We start from the raw sequence: 21,235 nt of genomic DNA on the forward strand, positions 1-21,235 counted from the left end.
ATGGAAAGGAAGCAGTTGAGGATGTTTCTCTGGCCTGATCCTAGGTGCTTGAGGAGTCTATCTCCATCATTCAAAGACCTGAAGCTTAAGATTCTGGGATTGAAGAAAGGTGGTAGAACCCAAACCTCCTTTTATGAGGATAAGGCAGCACCTCAGCTAAGGACTATAAGTAAAGTCAGAAGCTGATGCAAAGGGAAGCTGCACAACCACATGACCTGTAGAGCAGTGCCTAGCAGCAACCAGCAGACCAGTAGACACCACACACCACGTGAATACAGCAATGTCATGATAGCATCAGAATGCATCAGAAGTCCTACAGTGCCTCCTGATGCACATGACCTGACCAGAAGTACTTGAGTACCCTTTTGTGAATATTCCTTAGGTATGCCAACTCTTTCCAGTGATGGTGAGTGTATTTATTGTAGAATGTGATCTAGAGTTATGGGAGGGGTAACCGTCTATTGTTAATTTCCTTATTATGCTATTTTATGAAATATTTTTGCTTTTAACTAATTGTAGGCTAACAGATTAAAAAAGTAATAGCTTATAGTTTTTTGAGTGGATGAAGTGGATAAAGATACACAAAGACACATTTGAACCCTGCATACCTTTTCTGGAGGCCCCATGGGTAAAAGAAAGATATTCTGGGTTTTCCAGGCTCAATTCTGACTCTGGCTCATTGGGTATTTGAGATACCTGTTCACATATATTGGTGGAATAACTTAATGACCTGGCCATCTATCCCTGGCCATCTATAATTTAGGTAATATGCATTTTATGTAATATGCATTTTTCATCCACTTTATAAGTATGAATACTTAGATTAATTTCTTTCTTTAAAATTAATATTTCTTGGTTTTATATCACCTTTATTCCACAATGTAACTTCCCTTTCCCCCTCCCCAGAGATCCATATATTTTAAGAAAGAATGAGAGAGGGGAAAGGCAGCTCAGCAAAACTAACCAAACCATCAACTAGTCTGAGAGTGTGTGCGATATTCCACCCATGGGCCCCCAGCTCTTCAGAAAAAGGGAGGGAGATGCATTTTCTCTTCTCTTCTTCAAAGTCAAGCTTGATTATTATAATTGCACAATGTTCTCTTTCTATATTCTTTGCTTCCTGCCTTTCCTTCTTTTCTTTCTTCCTTCCTTCCTTTCTTCATTCCCTCTCTCTCTTCCTTTCTTTCTCATATTGTTTACCTGATTCTGCTGCCTTCACTTTGTATCAGTTCACACAAGTCTTTCCATATTTCTCTATGTTCTTCATATTCATCATGTTTTATGGTGCAATAATATTCTATTACATTCATTTATTTCAATTAACTTAGCCATTACTCCTACAAATGTATATCCAGGTGATACAGGAGGCAGCTAGGTGGCATAGTGGATAGAGCACTGGACCTGGATTCAGGAATATCTGAGTGCAAATCTGATAGTGGGCAATTACTAGCCGTGTGACCCTAGGCAGTTATTTAACCTCTGTCTACCTCAGTTTCCACATCTGTAAAAAGGGTATAATTATAGCATCTACTTCCCAGGGTTGTGAGGTTCAGAAGAAATATTTTTGTATTTTGCAATCTTGAAGTGCAATATAAATGTTAGCTATTGTTACTACTTTATTTATAATTCTGTGCAACTATAAAGTGATGCTACCAATATTTTCTTGGTATATGGGTCCTTCTTTCTATCTCTAACCTCTTTGGGGTATAAGCCAAGTAGTGGGATATATGAGTCAAAAGGTTTGGACATCCTATTCATTTTCTTAATATAGTTCCAAAATTGCTTTCCAGAACATTAACCAATCTCTTTCAAATGACTATGAAATTCATTGAGGAGGCTTTGTAGTGCTTTAAATTTTTTTCTTTATTTTTATGAACTTGACAAACATCAATATTTCCTGATTCAAGGAAGGAGAGAAAAAGAGGATAATATATGACACCATGAATCTCTATTATATACAACTCAGTTTTCTAAACTATATATTAAATTTATTATGGTAGTTTCAACACTATCCTGCTTTTTTTTTCTTTTTGGTGAAGCAATTGGGTTTAAGTGACTTACCCAAGGCCACACAGCTAGTAAGTGTCAAGTGTCTGAGGCTGGATTTGAACTCAGGTCCTCCTGACTCCAAGGCAGAGCTCTATCCACTGCATCACCTAGCTGCCCCTCCACTGTGCCACCTAGCTGCCCCTGTCCAGCCTTTTTATTTCCCCTTCTGAATCTGGGACAGCTAGGTGGCACAGTGGATAAACCTAGATAGTTACTGTGTGACCCTGGGCAAGTCATTTAACTCTTGTTTGCCTCGGTTTTCTCATCTATAAAATGAGGATACCAATGACACTCACCTCCTTGGGATCTTGTTAGGATTGAACGAGATAATAATTATAAAGTGCTTAACACAGTGCCTGTCATGTTAATGTTGGATATCATTGTTATTATTACTAGTTATTACATCTGCTCTTCTCTGCATGCTTTAAAACTGCTTCCTTGATGCTTTTTTCTTTCTTTTTATCTTTTTGGGGGATATCACTGTCATCATCTTTCATTCCTTTACACGTCTTACCCTCCTCACCAAATAAGGCCCTTCCTTGTACCAAATAAGTATCATCAAACCAAATGAGTCCACATGTTGTCAGTTTCTGAAAATGTACACCTCATTCTGTACCTCTAGTTCATTACCTCTCTGCATGATTCATCATCAGTCTTCCAGAGCCATGATCAGTCATTGCATTGATTGTGGGTCTTTCATCTTTCTCAACTATCTCCCTTTATTATATAGTAGTTATCAGAAAAATTGTTCTCCTCGTTCTGTTCATTTCACTCTGCATCAGTTCAAGAAGAAGTTTTGTGTTGTTCCAAGAATCAATTCGATGAGAACAATTTCACTTCTAAACAGGAGCCTTTTGCTTGGATATTTTCCCCCAGAAACTAGAGTCACTTTGGGATATTTTCTCATCTAGAATTCCAAGTGAAATGATTCTTCTAAATTTTTCCTTCTTTGAAGGTCTGTAAAATTAATTCCTCTGTGTCCTCAAGGTGTCTAGTCAAACTAATAAAATGTAACTTGCTCCATAGGAAAGAGAGTGGGTCACCATCTCCATGTCTTTAAAGTCTGTAGAGTTTTCTTCCTGTGCATTGTGGTGCTGTAGTCTAGAGGGATGAATTTGCAGTCAGGAAGGCCTAAGTTTGAATCCTTTCTCAAATACTTATTGGCTATGTGACCCTAGGTAAGTCACTTAACCTATCTAAGCTTTAGTTTCAGCATCTTTAAAATGGGAATAATTATAGCACCTATTTCATGGAGTTATTTTAAGAATAAAATGAGAATATATATACACTTATGTAATATACACACACACACACATGGCATTTTATATATATTTATATGTAACTCTTTCCCAGGGCTCCAAAATACTGTAGCATGCACAGCAGCTACATCCCAGTAAACCATCTTGGCAGAGAGGCTAAACCAGGTTGAGGGTAACTGACAGGCCTCAAACCTGTTGGTGAGTTGGGGGGGTGTCTACCCCAAGCATGTGAAGACGTCCCATGGAAGAAGGAGAGGATGAGAACAATTTGTTCCAATGGCCATGAAGGTGGCTAGAGTAGGCCCTGTGGAGAGCTTGCAGCTTGGTCAAACATCAGAGATGCCTAGGTTATCCAACGCACCCTTGACTATCACCAGATAGCTTGACTTTTGTCTTGCCACTGGACTTTGATGACTCTGGAAGAGAGAGTGAGGCTTATGACTTTGTGCAACTCTGCCTCACTTAAACCTAATTCATGCGTAAGTCAGGACGTCACTTGTGACGTCATTGGTCCTCTTTGAAAATTAAGGATGAGCAGCAACACTAATATCGATCTATCCATCTATCTATGACTTTGCAAACGGTAAAGTACTATACGAATGTTAGCTATTATTTTGTTATTGTTGTTGTTGTTACTCCAATACTCAGATCGAATCTGTGATCTTACAGCTGTGGATATTTCCTCTGACAATGGAGATAACAATTTAACTTTGGTTGCCTACACTGTGCGACTAATTCATATCTCCTCCCATAAATTCACCACAGGGGATCCACCTGATGTGTTTGGGGTCTTTTTCCAATTACTTGAGACATTATGAAGATACCAGTAGAGCATAAAGGACATCAGAGATTTATCTTTTGCTCTCAGTATTTGACCAGTCCATCTTCTTTTTGATAATATTTTTTAGAAGACCTCCTTTATTCTAGTTCTCCATAGGTCCTTATGTGCTATATGTTGCAGCCAGCTTTCCACTATGTGTATCTCCTTATTGTCTGAGTAATCTATTATGATCGCTCCTGAATTTTTTCTTTGTCGTCTGGGGAAATGTGCCCTACAAAGAGTAAACCTGAGAATTATAGACCACCACAGTGTGACACAGAGAGAGAATCTCGGAGTTGGGAAGAGCTCAGAGGTCCCCTAGTCCCACCCATACATGCAAAGCAATCACCTCTACAACATCCCCAATAAGTGAAGTGAGAAGAATAAGAAGAACAATTTGTACAATCACATAAAAGAAAACAACTTGGAATGATTTGTGAACTCCAATCAATGTAATTGACTAGTCATGACTTCAGAAGACTAATGCTAATGCGTGCTTATCCCTGATATTTCAAAGATTGTTCACAGAGGTCATCAGTTATATTTGCCTGGACTTTCAGTGTACTGAACTCATCAAAGGCAGGTACGTATTGTCTTTCTATTTCCTCATTTTTTCCTTGTATTCCCAGCTCCCTGTTGGCCATTTTAATTCTGTTCTTCCCAGTTCAAAGATTTTTCTCTTTGGCAGAAATGTAAAACAAGGAATTGAGTACCTATGCTTTCTTTCCATTATCATCAGTTATCATCATCTTATCAGTCCCATCCTTTTTTAATCTTTTTTGTCATATATATATATATGTATATATAAACCCTTATTTTATCCTTAGATTTCCTGACCAGCCTCATCTTGTTCTAAACTTTAGCACTATTTTTTCGGGACCATAGCACACAGCTGTATTAATTCTCTATTACCTGCCCTCATTTCTGTCTTCTGTATATATCTTTAAAAATTCTAAGTTGTTTTACAAATTACCTGTTTATGTACGCTGACCTCTTTATACAACTTCCTCTCTTATTTCTCACTATATTTTTTTTCTCTTGAGAATTCCTTTTTGAGAGTTTCCCACCCCTCCTGGGATGGCTTCCTCTGTAGAATTTTGGCCGTGGACTTTTATCTATCTTTTATTTAAGCACTATGAAATCTGATCTCACAAAATCTAGAATGTTTGTCCATGCCCGGTTTTCTTTTCCTTCCTTGAAGGAGTAAAGTTATAAGTATCCTAATGGGCAATGGAATGACAAATGATGGAGTAAATTGTCTATAATATATTTCCAACAAGAAGTGATATAGAAGTCATCATCAAGAATATGTATGGCTGGAAACATAGGTGGACCAGTTATGTAGTCACAGGGAGGCATAACAGATGGACAGTGCACATGTAGCATGAATAGCTACAAAAAATGAAAAGAACCAGAGTAAGGCCTTCTATGTATCAGGTAGAATCTCTGTAAAGGGTTTAAGGAAAGACAGAAAAAAGAATTATATAGATGAGAACTCACAGAAATGCATGATAGGCAGGGAAGATGGGCAGGTCAGTGGCAAAAGTGAGGGATGCCAGGCTGAGTGCTCCACTGATACCCTTGTGATATCAGGAGAAATGGCGGAAGGCCACTAGGACAGTGAGTGGACATTATATGGAAAATCTATGGGGGGACATGAACAAGAGCTACATAGAATATACTGCAATTATTGGTTGTGGTCTATATCTTTGGAGGGAACATCCAAATTGGTGCTATCACAGAGCTTTTAGAGTACTGAGAGTATTTAAAAGAAGCTATGGAGGGGTTGTAATCTATATCAGTTATGAAGTACTCATGCTGATTAAATCATTTATTTAGCAGAGCATCAAAGTAAGGATCAAACAAAGTATCTTAATAGAAGGCTTAGTCAAAAAGATTAGAGAATCCTTCATAATTGACTTGGGAATGCACTGGAATGGGAGACTGAAGCAGCCTTTCTTTAGGCTGCAAAATCAGCCATTATAATTCTACAGAAGTTCATAGCACAATCTTGACAGCTGAAACTTGGGGACTGAGGCTCAGAAGAAACACCTTCCATCTGTCTTTCTTTGGTGAGTTATCACTCACCAATAACTGAAAGTACAACAGGATCTATATGCTAATAGAATCAGAAAATATTAAGAATTGAAAGGAACCTCAGTGATTATCTAATTCAATCCCTATCTGCATGTACTCCCTCAACAACATCCCTGAAAAATGGACCTTTTTTTCCTTTAAACCTATCCAAGATTTGAAATAGATGAACAAGAAAACGAAACTTAAATAAGCAAAGTTGGTAAAACAAGCACCACAAGTTTAGGTCCAAGCCTAGATGAATATTTCTCACCTAGCCCTTTGTGGTATTATTTTTGTCTCTCTGGTCCCTTCTTTAATCCCCTCCTTGCATGGGTTCTCAGGGTTCCATTTTCTCTTATTTCCTTAAGATGGAAAGCTTCTCCTTTTAGTAATCTTGAGTATTCCATCCATCCTTTAGCAAATAGTCTTTTTCAGTACTTCTTTTTGCAGGAGAGTAGAGTGGAAAGAATGTTGAATTTGGAATCAAGACGCATGCATTTGAATTTTGACTCTGCCATTTAAAAGCTGTGTGACTTTGGTTAGATTGCTTGATCTTTCTGATCCTTGGTTTCCTTGTCTATGTAATAGGGATACTAATACCTACACTTAATATCTCAAAGAATTGTCGTAGGGGTAAAATACTGCAATGTATATGAAATGCTTTATAAACTGTAAATTCCAATAGTTGTTATTGTTATTATCATTATTATTTCTAGAGTTTGTCATTGCCGTCATTGTTGGTGTTTGCCTTGCCACATCCAGAGTCACTGGAGGTCATTTACCCATCTACATCAGATGACCACAGTGAGGAGGACTTTGAAATCTCAGTGGATTCTTTCACTTTTTAAAAGTATTTAATTGTGGTTACATGAATATAGATGAACCTTAACTGAAAAAGGTCTTACTTCAGTTCCCATTAGAATTACAGGGGTGCTAGAGAAGCATCCCTATCAATATTTAGAATATTAGAGTTGGAAATATTCCTTTAAATTGTTTAAAAACACTATATTAAGACATGATATTTGCCAACAATGCCTGCTTCACAATTTACAACAAAATTTTCAACAAAATATCCATTAACAACACCCAGTAAGCTAATTTAGTGTCATTCCCTGAGGTCTCTTTGACAATGGGGGAAATATAGGCAGGGTCAAATATAGACAGGGAAAGATAGTATGGAGTAAGGATCTGAAGGACTTTAAACTCCTTTCAGTCCAAAGTATCCAAAGACTCAGTGTTTGACCATAGCTGGACTCATCCTGCCCTCTTAACTTGAGACTCTTAAAATAAAAGTCACCCTTGCAAGATTTCCAGGGCTTCCTTGTTCGGGCTTGAGGAAATTAGAAACACTGTTCTTGTGGTATTTCAGGATCCCCACTTCCCGTCCTGCCTCCAAAGGAGGAAGTTCAGAGAGGGCCAAAGGTTCAGAGCAGAGTCTCACTGTTTATAAACTAACCTGCAACCCTGTTACCACCCTACCTCACCCTTAGCATGTTTCTACAGTTGACATGGTTCATGCCCTGCTCTGACCCCAGGTCCTTTCTCATTGTTTTCCCAATGGGGAGCTTTCCATCCTTCCTAAGAAAAGCCTATCCAGGAAAATTTCACATCCTGATTTGAGATTTCATCATGTCTCTAAGTTATTATAATAATGATATTTTGCTTTTACAGAGCACCCAATATTTTCCAAAGTCCTTTCTCATTCATCATCTCATAGTATTATAATGTAAATGTTGGAAATGACTTTAGATATCATATATATAGTCTAACCCCCTGGTTTTATTGATAAACAAATTGAGGCCCAGAGAAATTAAACTACTTTCTCAACGCCATATGGGTAGTAAATAGCAAAACCATCATATCTACTATCTCATTGAATTCTCTGAATAATCTAGTGATATCATCAGGATAGGTGCTACTACCCCTGTTTCATAGAAAGGGAAATATATGCAGAAAAAGTAAATGATTTGCTCAAAGTTACAACACAGTGTTAGTGGTGTTCTAAATCTCCCAGGGCAGGGATCTTACTCCAAATTATACTGTCACAATGTTTGCCATTGGTACTTCTGTGTCTCACAATCAACTCAGAGTTTCTGACATTCAATGCCATTCCTCCACTGATCCCTCTTCTAACTGCAAATCATGTTTATCAGTAAGGATTTGCTCTGGGAAAAATGGACCCTGAAGCCACATGAGAGAAGAGGTCTTGGAGACTGAGGGGTCCATTTGTTTTTTGTTTTTTATTTATTTATTTGCTTTCAAATGTTCAGCCCTACCTGTTTTCCCTGAAAGTGGTACCCTGGAGCTTCAAACACCATAAGCCTCATTCATAGAACTGATAAGTCCCTAGGCTCGACAATACTCTTATTTCCTTGCATCAGTTTTATCTAATCAACCAGTCAATGAGCATTTATGAAGGATATGCAACATGATAGGCACTATGCTTGGCATGCAGAGATAAAAATGAAATTGTGCCTGCCTTCAAGAAGCTTGCATTCTACTGGGGAATACAACATGTACACATAGCTATTTCTAAATTAAATACAAGGTAATTTTGTAAAGGAGACACTAGAAGCTGGGGGCATCTGGAAAGGCATTCTAATTGAATACATATATAATAGTATATATATAATATATTATAAATATATGCCCCTATCTATAGATAGATCTACATATCTATTTATATCTATATGTCAGTATGTATATCTAAATCTATCTATCTATTAGCATCTGAGCTCAACTTGGAAAGAAACTAGATTTGAAGGGGCAGAAATGAGAAGTAATGCATTCCGGGCATGGGGGAATTACCTGTGCAAAGGTGTGGCAATAGTAGATGAAATGTCACGTAAGAAGAACAGCAAGAAGGAGGGCTTTAAACCAGAGGGGTTTGTATTTGATCCTTGAGGGATTACGGAGCCAATGGAGTTTATTGAGAGACACTGAGAGACAGACGTGGGTTTTATGAATATTATTCTGGCAGTCCTTTGCCTTGCTCTCCTCTCTATCACTCCCCCTTCTCTCCATCTCTCTCTTTTTCTCCATCTGCAATATGTGCCAGAAGGAAAAAAAAATGATCAGTTAGGAGAGCCTGCAAAGCCTCAGTGGTCATCAGTTCCCACTTCCTGAGCAAGCCAAATTTTCTTGTTAAATAATTCACTTTTTTTATTATGAACTTAATAAACATCAACAGACATTAACATTTCAAGACAGAAAAAAAAAAACAAAAAAGGGATTGTATATTAAATTGCGAACTTCTGGTATGTCCAGTTTGGTTTTTCCCATTTTCTTTTGTAAATTCAGATTTAATGCAGTAGTTCTAAACTGTCCTACTTTTCTCTGTCCCCTTCTGTATTTCCTTCTGTTCTCTTTGATTTATTTTAAAATTGATTCCTTGACACTCTTTTCTTTTTTTTGTATATAATTATTCAATGCCCCTTAATTCCTCCTCCAAAGAAAAGTAAAAGCCCTCCCTTGTAACAAAAAAAAATAAATAAAACCACACATTGTGTATCTTATTCTGCACCTCTAGCCATTGCCTCTATGCCAAGAGATAGGAACCATACTTTATTGTAATTCTTCTGTGGTTGTAATTGGTTATTGGGTTGGCCATAGTTCTAGTCTTTCACAATTGTTTTTCTTTGCAATATTGTAGTCATTGTATAGGCTGATTTACTTACTTAGGCCCAAGGGCAAAGGCCTTTCTTTCTTCCAGTACTTTCTTTCTTCTTGACTAGCTCATCTAGGCTCTCCAACCCCCATCCCTAAAGAGAAAGGCCAAACACTCTCTCACTTGTGACATTTACCTACTCCACCCCCAACTCTGAGAAGAGAAAGCCCTGGACAGTGTTGTCTAGGGGGATTGCTGCTGATCTATGGCCAATAAAGCCCTCTTTGCTCATGGCTTAATGGAGATCCCATTGAGTGAAAGGAAACTAAATATTTACTTAGCCACCCAGCCAGCCCGGGGGGAGGCTAGGGGATTAATTCTTGAAGAGACAGAGGATAGGGGAATGGGGTGGGGGGAAGGTTGCCATTGCCCAGGGAAAGATTAGGTCCTCATGTTAGCACCTGCTTGGCTTAGAAGAAATTTAGGAAATAAAGCATTTTGTTCCTCTTCTGAATTCCCAACAACCATTTAAGAAATTCTACTTCAAAGGTCTTGAAAGTAGAGGGAAACTCAACTTCAGCATTTAGAGGAAAGGCATGTTGCTAGGGCACAAGGTTGAGCAATATACTGGGAAAATCTCAACCTCTCTGGGACTTGGTTTCCTAAACTATAAATTGAGAAAGTTAGACTAGATGATTCCTTCCAGCTCTAAATCCTTTGTTCTTAAGAAAGACAAAAATTCTGACTGAGGGGTTAAACTCTCCTTTGCTGCATCTTGAGGTTGCTTACCTGGGCTGTATCTCCAGAATCATCTCTAAAAGATGTAGGAAACCCAGAAAACCTGTCTCTCAGCTCAACTTGAATGGTTTTCCCCTTCATCTGTGAGATCATTGACAGGAAAGTAGGGTAAGGTGTTCAGGGACAGTATCACATTTGACCTGGAGTTGCCAGATTTAGGTTGGGATTTGCTTCTTCAGTTTCTACTCATATTTTAAAGCTCAGATTAAAATTTTTACCACCCCCTGTAAGAAGTCTTCCTTGATCATCCTAACCTACTATAAATTCTTCCTTTAAACTCTTACAACATTTATTACTGGCACCATACATTAGGCATTTATCATTTTGTGGTTTTTTTGTTGTTAGGTTATGTCTGATTCTTTGTGACTCTGTGCACCATAGCACACCAAGTCCTTCTATCCTCCACTATGTCTTGAAGTCTGTCCAAGCTCATGTTCATTGTTATCTCTCACAATACCTAACATTATGTTCTACACTAAGTGAGGGATGCTGTGGCTTTAGTCTGCGCCTTAGACTTCAATGACTCACAGAAAGTTTCCTTGGGCACCAACTACTTCCAAGGCCAGCTCAGGAGACCTTTGGCCCCAGGACTTTTTCACTTTGTAGTCTCTGCTATGCTTTTCTGATCCTTAAATCCCCACTTGAGGACCTAAGCCTCCTGGACCTTCCTGACCTTGGAGCAGTCATGGCTCCATGAATTCAAAGATCTGTTACTCCTGAATTGTTATCACCAGCCCTGTTTCATTGAATACCACTGCCTCCAGATGTACGTTCCTCCCCTTTATTTCTGTGAATTCCAAACCACATGAACATTTCCTAGGGTTATTTATGAGAAAATTGAAAAGAGTATCTTCTTATATTTCTTTCTTCTAATTTGATCCTGATTTTGCTTTTTGCTTGATCTAATCAATGACAGTAGAGCCCATAGTTAATTCCAAAATTACTCCCACATCAGTAAACAGTAGTTTCCTACTTAATCAAAAGAACTACTGGAAAAATTAATAAGTGGCTTTTTGGAAAATACATTGAGACCAGCATCTCACATCTTATGCCACCATAAATTCCAAATGTGTGAACAATCTAAATACCAAAAGTTATATAAAATCAGAAGAATGGAGGATTATTTTTTAGATACATGGATAGGGGAAACCAGACATATAGGGTAAAAGAGATGATACATGACAAAATGGGCAATATCAAGTGTATAAAACTTAAAATGTTTTGAAAGCATAAAATAATGGAGCCAGAATTAGAAGATATGAATTGAGAAAAACATTTTTTGCTTCAAACATCTGACAAAATCTATAGAGAACATACACAAACTTTTGTAAAGATTTATAAAGCCTAAAGTCCTATATAAATGCTAACTATTAAAATAAGCACAAATACATAAGACAAGTAGGTTAAAGATATAAACCAAGAGTTTTCAAACAAAGAGATGCAAACTATCCATGGCTATCTGAAAACTTGTTTAAAATTACTAATAATTATAGAAATGCAAATCAAAACAATTCCGAGGCATTCCTCATACATCAGATTGGCAAATATGTACGGGGGAGTCAATGTTGGAGAGAACTGTGACCCTAATTCACCACCTGTGGTGATATGAATTGATCCAACAGTTCTAGGAAAAAATTTGAATTATTCAAAGAAGGGTATTAAATTGTTTATACTTGTGATCCAGTGATGCCACAACTTGCTTGCTTTCTAACCTAAGAAGGGCAATGACAGAAAGAAAGGTATCTTGTACAAGCATATTTATGGCAGCGTTATTTGTAATAGCAAAAAGCTAGAAATAAATTATATGCCCAGTGATCATGGAATGGCTAAAAAACTGTGGCATATGATGAGTGTAATAAAATATTATTGTACCATTAAGGGATGATGACCATGAAGAATCCAAAGAAATATAGTAGCATTTGTTTGAAGAGATACAGAATAAAGAAAATAGACCCAAAAGAACAGTTGTTATTGTTTGTGCTTCACTTTTGAGGAGGACCAATGACATCACAGGATGATGTCTTGACTTGTGCATGAATCGGGTTTAAGTGAGGCAGAGTTGCACAAAGTCATCAGCTTCATTCTCTCTCCTAGAGTCATTGAAGTGCCATGGAGAGATGAAAGTCGGGATGACTGGCAATGGCCCAAGATGCATTGGATGACTTTGGCATCTTTGATGTCTGACCAAGCTCTAAGTGCTCCACAGTCACCATCCTGACCATTGGAACAAATTGTTTTTATCCACCCATTCTGCCAGGGAAAGTTTTCACTTGCTTGGGATAGACACCCCTCACTTCAACTCATGGACGGGTTTGTGGACTGCCAAGCTACCCTCAAAGAACAGTAATAATAATGATAGAAAACATTTATGTAGAAGTTTTTTTTCTTGCAAAATTTAAATAAATATTATTTTATCCTCACAACTCTAGGAGGTGGGTATTGTTATTATCCTCATTTCACAGATGAGGAAACCTAGGTAAATGGTGATTGAGAGCCTTACCCAGGGTCAAAAGCTACTAAGTATCTGAGGCTGTATTTGAACTCAGGTCTTCTTAACTGTAGGTCTAACACTCTATCCATTGTGCCACCAGCTGCCTCATATTCATGATAACTACAACAGGTACAAATGAAGACAACAAAGCTTGTGTTAAATACAACGGACAATGTGGGTTCTAAATTATTAAAGTTAAAACTCTTCTCTTGTTTTCTTGTTTCCAAAAAAGCATAAATTACAAAAATGAGAAGTATTATGTATTTTGGTGAGATGGTGCTGTAGGAGTTGTTCATTGGGAAACAACAGATATCTCAATAAAAACTAAGGAAAAAGAAAAATAAATAAGTGAATTAGAAAAAATATGATCCATTTCTTTTTCTTTACTTTTAGTTTCTTTTCTTTCTTCTTTGAGATATTGTTTATTACTTATTATATCCAGTACCTTTCAATCTCCTGGTTAAGTGGAAAGCCGTGGAGGGCAATGGCAGAAGAGTTTTAGAACACACACACATTTGCAAAACATATGTTTATTTTCTCATCTCCATAAAGTCTTTATCAGAATGACTGTAGCTCATAGAGGATATCAATGAAAATGTGACAAAGAGAATAGGCAGCCTTTCACTAATGATTTTCTGGAGCAGGCCATATTTTAAAAGTCACACAATTGACAAAAAGTTATAGATAATAAATGATCCCATCATATTTATTATTTGTTGACTTTTTTAATTGACTTGGTAGAGAAAAAACAAAACCTTAAAGATTCTACTCCAATGTGTTATCTCCTATCCATATGTAAGATCATCTAAGATTCTTTGATATACAGAACCACAGAGGTAACTTGGCTCAACAATCCTCAGATCACGAATATAAAAAACAAGGAAATATGTGCTCATCAAAGAGATTGGTCACTGTCATGGGGAATCCCCTGAGCAAAGTCCAGATGGAGGAGGGATATTTTAAAAGAGATGGGGAGTTTCTAAAGATGTTCCTATTTGTACATGACATTATACTGATTGCATCAAGCCCCAGATAAAGAAGACCTTCTCAACAAGATCCAGGAACTCTCAATCTACACAGGGCAAGTTAAATGATGAAGACTGCCTTTTGTCCACACTGAGATATTCAGTTGGGTAGGCAGTTCATCAAGTTGGGCATGTTGTGGTAAAAATTCCTTTTGGGTATGGTTTGACCTAGAAGGCTACTGAACTCACTTTAAACTAAAATTCTGTGATTCTGAGAATTTGACTATCATGGAAAGAGGCTGCAAGTCAAACCAGAATCCCTTCCACCATCTCCTTGGCAAAAGGTTATCTGGCTCCCATTTGAAAATAGGGCATAATGAATAGAACACTGAATTTGGAGTTAGGAGAGCTAAGGTTCAAATCCTACCTACAACACTAGCTGTGTGATACTTGTCAAGTCTTATCACTTCTCTGTGCTTCAGTTAACTCATCTGGAAAATGAGGTTAGACTTGATCACACGTAGAGTCGTTTCCAGCTTTAAATTTGTGATCCTATGATCTCCTGTGAAAGGAAACCCACCACCTTCTGCAATAGACCATTTTTCTCTGTGGTTTTCTAATTATTAGGAAGTTTCCCCTTATACTAAGTCAAAGACTGCCTTTCTCAAATTTGCAGCTAATATTACAAGTTCTGCCCTATGACATTGAGCTAAACAAGTCAAATCCCTCTCTCATATGGTGGCCCTTCAAATACTTGAAGACAGCTATCATATCTTCCCTAGATCTTCTTAACTCCAGGTGAGACATCTTCAGTATTTTTCAAGTATTCCTGATATCAATAATAATAATAGTAATAATAATAACAGCAATAGTAGTAGTAGTAGTAGCAGCAGCAGTAGTAGATACATTTTTATAGCGTTTTAAGGTTTGCAACGTTCTATGCATATGTCATGGTATCCAATTTTAGAGTTGTTCCCAGCTTATTAATCAGTTAATGAGCATTTATTAAGCACCTACTATATGTCAGACTAAGTACTGGTGTATATTGGGATATTCCCTTACACATGCACACAGTTATTTCTTGATTGTGGGCATGAACAGAAGGAAGCAATAGTGCATATACCATAAATAAGGACATAATGTAAAACCAGAGATGTCTCCCAGGGAGCTGATGTGGGCCCTTTCTTCTCTGCCTGTGTTCTCTTCTACTCGATGATCTGGTCAGCTCCCATGGTTTCAATTATCATCTTTATGCAGATGACTCTTAATTATCCAGCCCTAACCTCTCTCCTAACCTCCAGTTTTGCATCTCCAAATGCCTTTGAGACAGGTTGATATGTACATTTTGTAGATATCTTAAACTCAATATATTCAAAACTTATTATTTTCCTACCCCTCAACTCTCCCCCTTCCTAACTTTCCTATTACTGTTGGAGGTACCACCATCTTCCCACTTACCATACTTACAACCTAAGTGTCATTTTTGGCTCCTCACTTTTCCCACCCCCATTATCACTGTCGAGTCCCATTAATTATCACTTCATAACATCTCTTTGTAACACCTCCTTTCTCCTCTGACACTGCCACCAACCTGGTATAGGCCCTTATCCTCTCCTCAACTCACTTCTTGACTATTGCAGTAACCTGCTAGTTGGTCTCCCTGCCTCAAGTCTCTCCCCATTGCAATCCAAACTTGAGCCAGCTGTCAAACTGATCTTCCTAAAAGGCAAGGCTTACCATATCTCACACTTAAATAGGCTTCAGTGACTCCCTATTACCTCCAGGATCACATATAAAACATTCTGTTACTCCCTAACCTGATGGAAAGTTCTCTTACTCCCTGCCACATATTCTGAAATCCAGTGGTACCAGCCTCCTAGTTAATCCTTGAACACGACATTCCATCTTCTTACAGCATTTTCACTGGCTGCTCCCAGGCCTGGAATTTTCTCCCTCCTTATGTCTACCTCCTGGTTTCCTTCAAGTCTCAGCTAGTCCCATTTCTAGAAGAAGCCTTTCCCAGTCCTTCCTAATCTTACTGACTTCCCTCTGATACTTCTTCCAATTTAACCTGTCTATTGCTTCTACGATTAGACTGTGAGCTCCATAAGAGCTTATTGCCTTTCCTTGGCTCCCCAGTGCTTACTTAGTACAGTGCCTGGCACATAGTAGGTACTTGATAATTGACTGACTTTCTATGTGGCCTTGAAATTGTATATTTACTTATGTACGTATATATATATATGTGTGTGTGTGTATGTATATATAGATACACACGCATATATATGTGTATCAGATGGTCAATCAACATTTATTGAGCACTTTTTATGTATAGCACACTGAATTTCCCAATCACATGATTGTAGATCATAAAGCTAAAATAGATCTTAGAGATCAGCTAGTCCAACCTCCTCATGTTATATATGAGAAACTTGAGGCCCAGAGGCCACTCGGGCTTGTGCACCTAAGTTCACACAGCTAATAAGTAGCAGAGATGGGATTTGAACCCATGTTATCTAACTCCAGATCGAGTATTCTCTCCTATACACCAAAATGTGTCTTGTTGCTAATATAAAATGCGTCTGTTTTACTTAAGTAAATCTGATAAGTAAACCTAAGTAAACCTGATAAGCTCTATATGCATGTTAGCTACAACAACAACAATAACAACTATGATTATTATTATTTTTATCTGACTGGAAGATAGATATGTAGTAATAACCTTTGAGGTCATGGGTATTGTAGAGGGAAGCTAGCCTGGGAAGGAAGATTCATTACATCAAAACAATATTTTACATTTGTGTAGCATCTTACTGTTTACAAAATACTTTCCCATCAAATGACTCATTCCAAACAAAATCATTTTAAAAGAATTGTCATTTCCTAGGGTCTCTTTGCAGGATTGAAAAACCAGTAGGATGCTAGGTAACATTTGATTCTCATGATAACCCTATGAAGTAAACGGGAGAATTAATATTATTTCTATTTTGCATATGAAGAAACTGAGTCATAAATGAGGTTATCCAAGGTTACATCATCAGTAAATGACTTATCTGGTATTAGAAATCTGATCTGACTCCCGGCCCAGTTCTATTTCCAATACACTACCCTACTACAGAACATCTACAAAGTAGAGAATTAGTAGAATAACACACTTTCAGAACAGACTTCAGAGATAATAACCAATTCATTGATCATTTGCTAGAAAATGAAAACATTTTATTAGGTCAGTTTATGATATATTCTAGTGTCTGCCTGTCCCAGTTAATTCACCTGTCAAATAAAAATAGTAGAAAGAAGTCTTTGGCAATAGAATATACCCCCTTCACCCAGAATCTGGCTCTGGAGTTCTGGGCTAAGGCTTTCCAGTTGGAGAATTCATAACATTTGTATACGCACTGACTTCCATGCCCCAGCTACCTCCTCATCCATGCATGCCTGTGCCAGCTGTTTGCCAGGAGAGACCTGCTTCCTGTGAAAATCTAGAACTGAGAGCAATGTGGCTATAATAGATGGGGGACCCAAGTATATCTACATAGCCCCCTAGAATCATTTACACTTAAAATTAGTCCCCCCATTTTCTTCAAATCCTGCCGTTGTTTCAAGTACTCATATTATGTATTGTCTTTTTTTATATTTAATGTGGTTACAGTTGCATGAATAGATCAGTATGATATAAGTGATATTTAGTAACCGATAATTACTACATGTTAGCCATCTGCTATTCCCGAGGGTTTCACCAAACCCTTTCATAAAAGCAAAATGATACTTTGCAGCCAAATTATATAACATTAACAGAATATTTTATATGCGAAATGCTGTATTTCTTTACTTTTCATTCAACTGAAAATGTACACAGCCAGTAACAAGCCATTTCAGCTGCATATTTATCCAAAACATTTCAGAGGCAAAAAATGTCAAGACAGAAAAATAACAGTTCAGCCACATGAGGGCTAGAAATACACATTAGAAAAGGGGTCCTCATTACAATATTAAATGAAGGCCCAATTAAGCCTACTACACAAAAGGTGGGTCTACACCTGGCAGGGGAAGTTAGGGGTTGGAATGCCTTGCCCTTAACTTCTGGCACACCTGTACCGTGTAAACCAATATCCCTAAACCATGAATAACAGGAACTGTCCCTGAGCTAACACAGATCATTCAAGCTATTTCCCAAACCTGGCTTTTTGGAAAGGGCCTCATTATTCAAGCCTGAACATTGAGTCCCCTCAGGGAATCAGCTTGTTGTCCCTGACCATAAACCTTCTGCTGTCCTCACAAACCTGGACCTTCAGACAAGGCAAGTAGAATAAAATCAACAGGGAATGGCAATCAGGCCTACTAAAGTCTCAGTACCCAACAGTATATCTGCTGTGAATTTAGGTCCAAACAGTGGGAAAGAGGCAGGAGCCCAGATTATTTAACAGACATTTATCAAACTCTTACTTTGTGCATAGTCTTTTGCGGGAAGAGTCAAGTGTCTGACCTCAGGGAAATTTGGTATTAAAATCATAGAACCTCAGAATTGGAAGGCAACTACATGGTGTAGTTGCTGGAAGTCCTGGACTTGGAATCAGGAGGACCTGAATTCAAATCCTGTTTCACACATTTACTATCTATGTGATCTTGGGCAAGTCACTTAACCTCTCTCAGCCTTAGTTTCCTTATTTGTAAAATGTGACTAAGAGTACCTACTTCATAGGGCTATTGTGAGGACCACATGAGATAACATATATTTTGCAAATTTTAAAGCACTATATAAATATCATCACCATCATCATCATCATCATCATTCACATATATGAAGCATGAATCCCTGGTGCGACATCTCTGGAAAGTAGTCATCTAACTTCTGCTTAAATTCCTCCAATAATAGGGCCTTACCATCTTCTAATGGCAGCCATTAGATTTTAATATAGTTCTAATTAATTAAAAGTTCTTTCGTATACACTGGTACTTCAGTAGATCTGTGGTTTCATCAGCATGCATGCTCATTTCATTGATGACAATGGTAACACCTTCATGCCTTGTCTTCTTGCTTGACTCTTGTCCCTTTCCTATTAATCTTTCACAGAGGATCTATCTAATGGAATAGATGTTTTCCTCTTATTCTTTTCAAACACAAGAATACCAGTGCAGTTGGGACGAATATCTGCTATACTTCCTTGCTGATAAATTTCACCACTCAGGAAGTAAAGCAAAGGGGCTTAATCATGACCAACAAAGCTGGTGAACTGGATATAATGGATAACTTGGGAGAAAATGACTCTGTCCCCTTTGGACTCGTGGAATGGAATGGAATGGAAGAGTGATTGTCATCGGATACGTGCTCTATACTTTAAAGAAGCACATTTTAAAATGTCTGAAAAATGATAGGCACAGTTCTACCTTCCAAGACTCTTAAAGGAAAGATTAACAACAATAACAATAACAACACCCTCACAGGGTTATTGTAAGGATCAAAGGATATAATATTTGTAAAGTGCTTAGCATAGTCCCTAACATATACAAGGCACTTAATAAATATTTATTCTCATCCATCTTCTCCTCACCCCAGCCCTGAAACAAAAAATATTTTTAAAAGACTAATTTCTTCTTTTGTGATTTTCTACAATAGGTAATTTAAACGGTTTATCATGTTCTTGCTTCAACAATTAATATCAATACGATATTAATCTTATCTCAGAATGTTAATTTCTTCCTCTTTACAACTCTTTTATCTTTTTCTTTCTCGTTCTGTCAATGTGTCACTTTCTTTCCAGTTTCTGTCCCTGCATTTGACCATCCCTATCCAAATCTCACCCAGGCTTGAAGACCCAGCCCATCTTATCCTCTAGAAAACTTTCCTCTACTACTTCGTCCCACACTTATCTCTCCTTTCACTGGATTGCCATAGCACAAACATAGTTGAGCTGATCCTGATTATAAGGAATACAGATTTTTAGCTCTAAAAGAGACCTTAGGGATTTTATAATACACTTATTTGTCAGATGACAAAAATTGTGCCCAAAGAAGTAACATGATTTGGGTAAAGTCACATAGAAATCTAGTGGCAAAGCTGGAACTGGAACCCAGATACAGGCTCCTACCTTCCATGCAAGGCTCTTTCCATACCCTATAACTAGTCAAAATAGGGAGCTTCCAAATTATCATTGGCTTCCTCCAGGTGAACCCCACCCTGTCTCATCTTATCCTGCCTATCCCTCTTCCCTGAAGTTTGGTGACTCAAGAAGTCTACCCCTTTCTCCAGCTTAATTTATCTTAAAAAATACTAATTTAAGAGTATGTTTGTGGCTACTTGCACAAGGATCATTGGCTTCCTCCAGGTGAACCCCACCCTGTCTCATCTTATCCTGCCTATCCCTCTTCCCCGAAGTTTGGTGACTCAAGAAGTCTACCCCTTTCTCCAGCTTAATTTATCTTAAAAAATACTAATTTAAGAGTATGTTTGTGGCTACTTGCACAAAGTGTAATTGCTAATTATGGCTCTGCTGGTCTTTGACCCTGCTCTGTTCTCTCAGCCAATGTAAGTCTCTGGCTGAAGATAGTCAGAATTAATCTGAAGTATTTGAATTTATTCCTTTGGATATCATATTGTGGTTACAGGGTGTGGGTGGAAAGCAGACTTTTTTTCTAATTACATATAAAAATATTTTTAACATTAATTTTAAAAAAATTGAGTTCTAAGTTCTCTATCTTTCTCTTCATTGACAAAACAAGCAGTTGAATATAGGTTACACACATGCAGTCATGCAAAACATATTTCCATATTAGTCATGTTGTGAAAGAAAACATAGAACAAAAAACCCAAGAAAAATGAAGTCATTTTTTTTTAGTATGCTTCTATCTGCATTCAGGCTCCATCAGTTCTTTCTTTGGAGGTGAAGAATATTTTTCAGGATAAGTCCTTCAGAACTGTCTTAGATCACTGTATTGCTGAGAATAGCTAAGTCATATTGCTGTTACTGTGCACAATATTCTCCTGGTTCTTCTCACTTCACTTTGCATCAGTTCATGTAAGTCTTTCCAGGATTTTCTGAAAGTATCCTGCTCATCATTTGTTATAGCACAATAGTATTCCATCACATTCATATACCACAACTTGTTCAGTCATTCCCCAATTGATGGGCATCTCCTTAGTTTCCAATTTTTTGCCATTATTCTTTGCTG

Source organism: Vombatus ursinus, unplaced genomic scaffold, assembly GCF_900497805.2.
Source record: "Vombatus ursinus unplaced genomic scaffold, bare-nosed wombat genome assembly UNPS02014778.1, whole genome shotgun sequence".
Taxonomy (NCBI): domain Eukaryota; kingdom Metazoa; phylum Chordata; class Mammalia; order Diprotodontia; family Vombatidae; genus Vombatus; species Vombatus ursinus.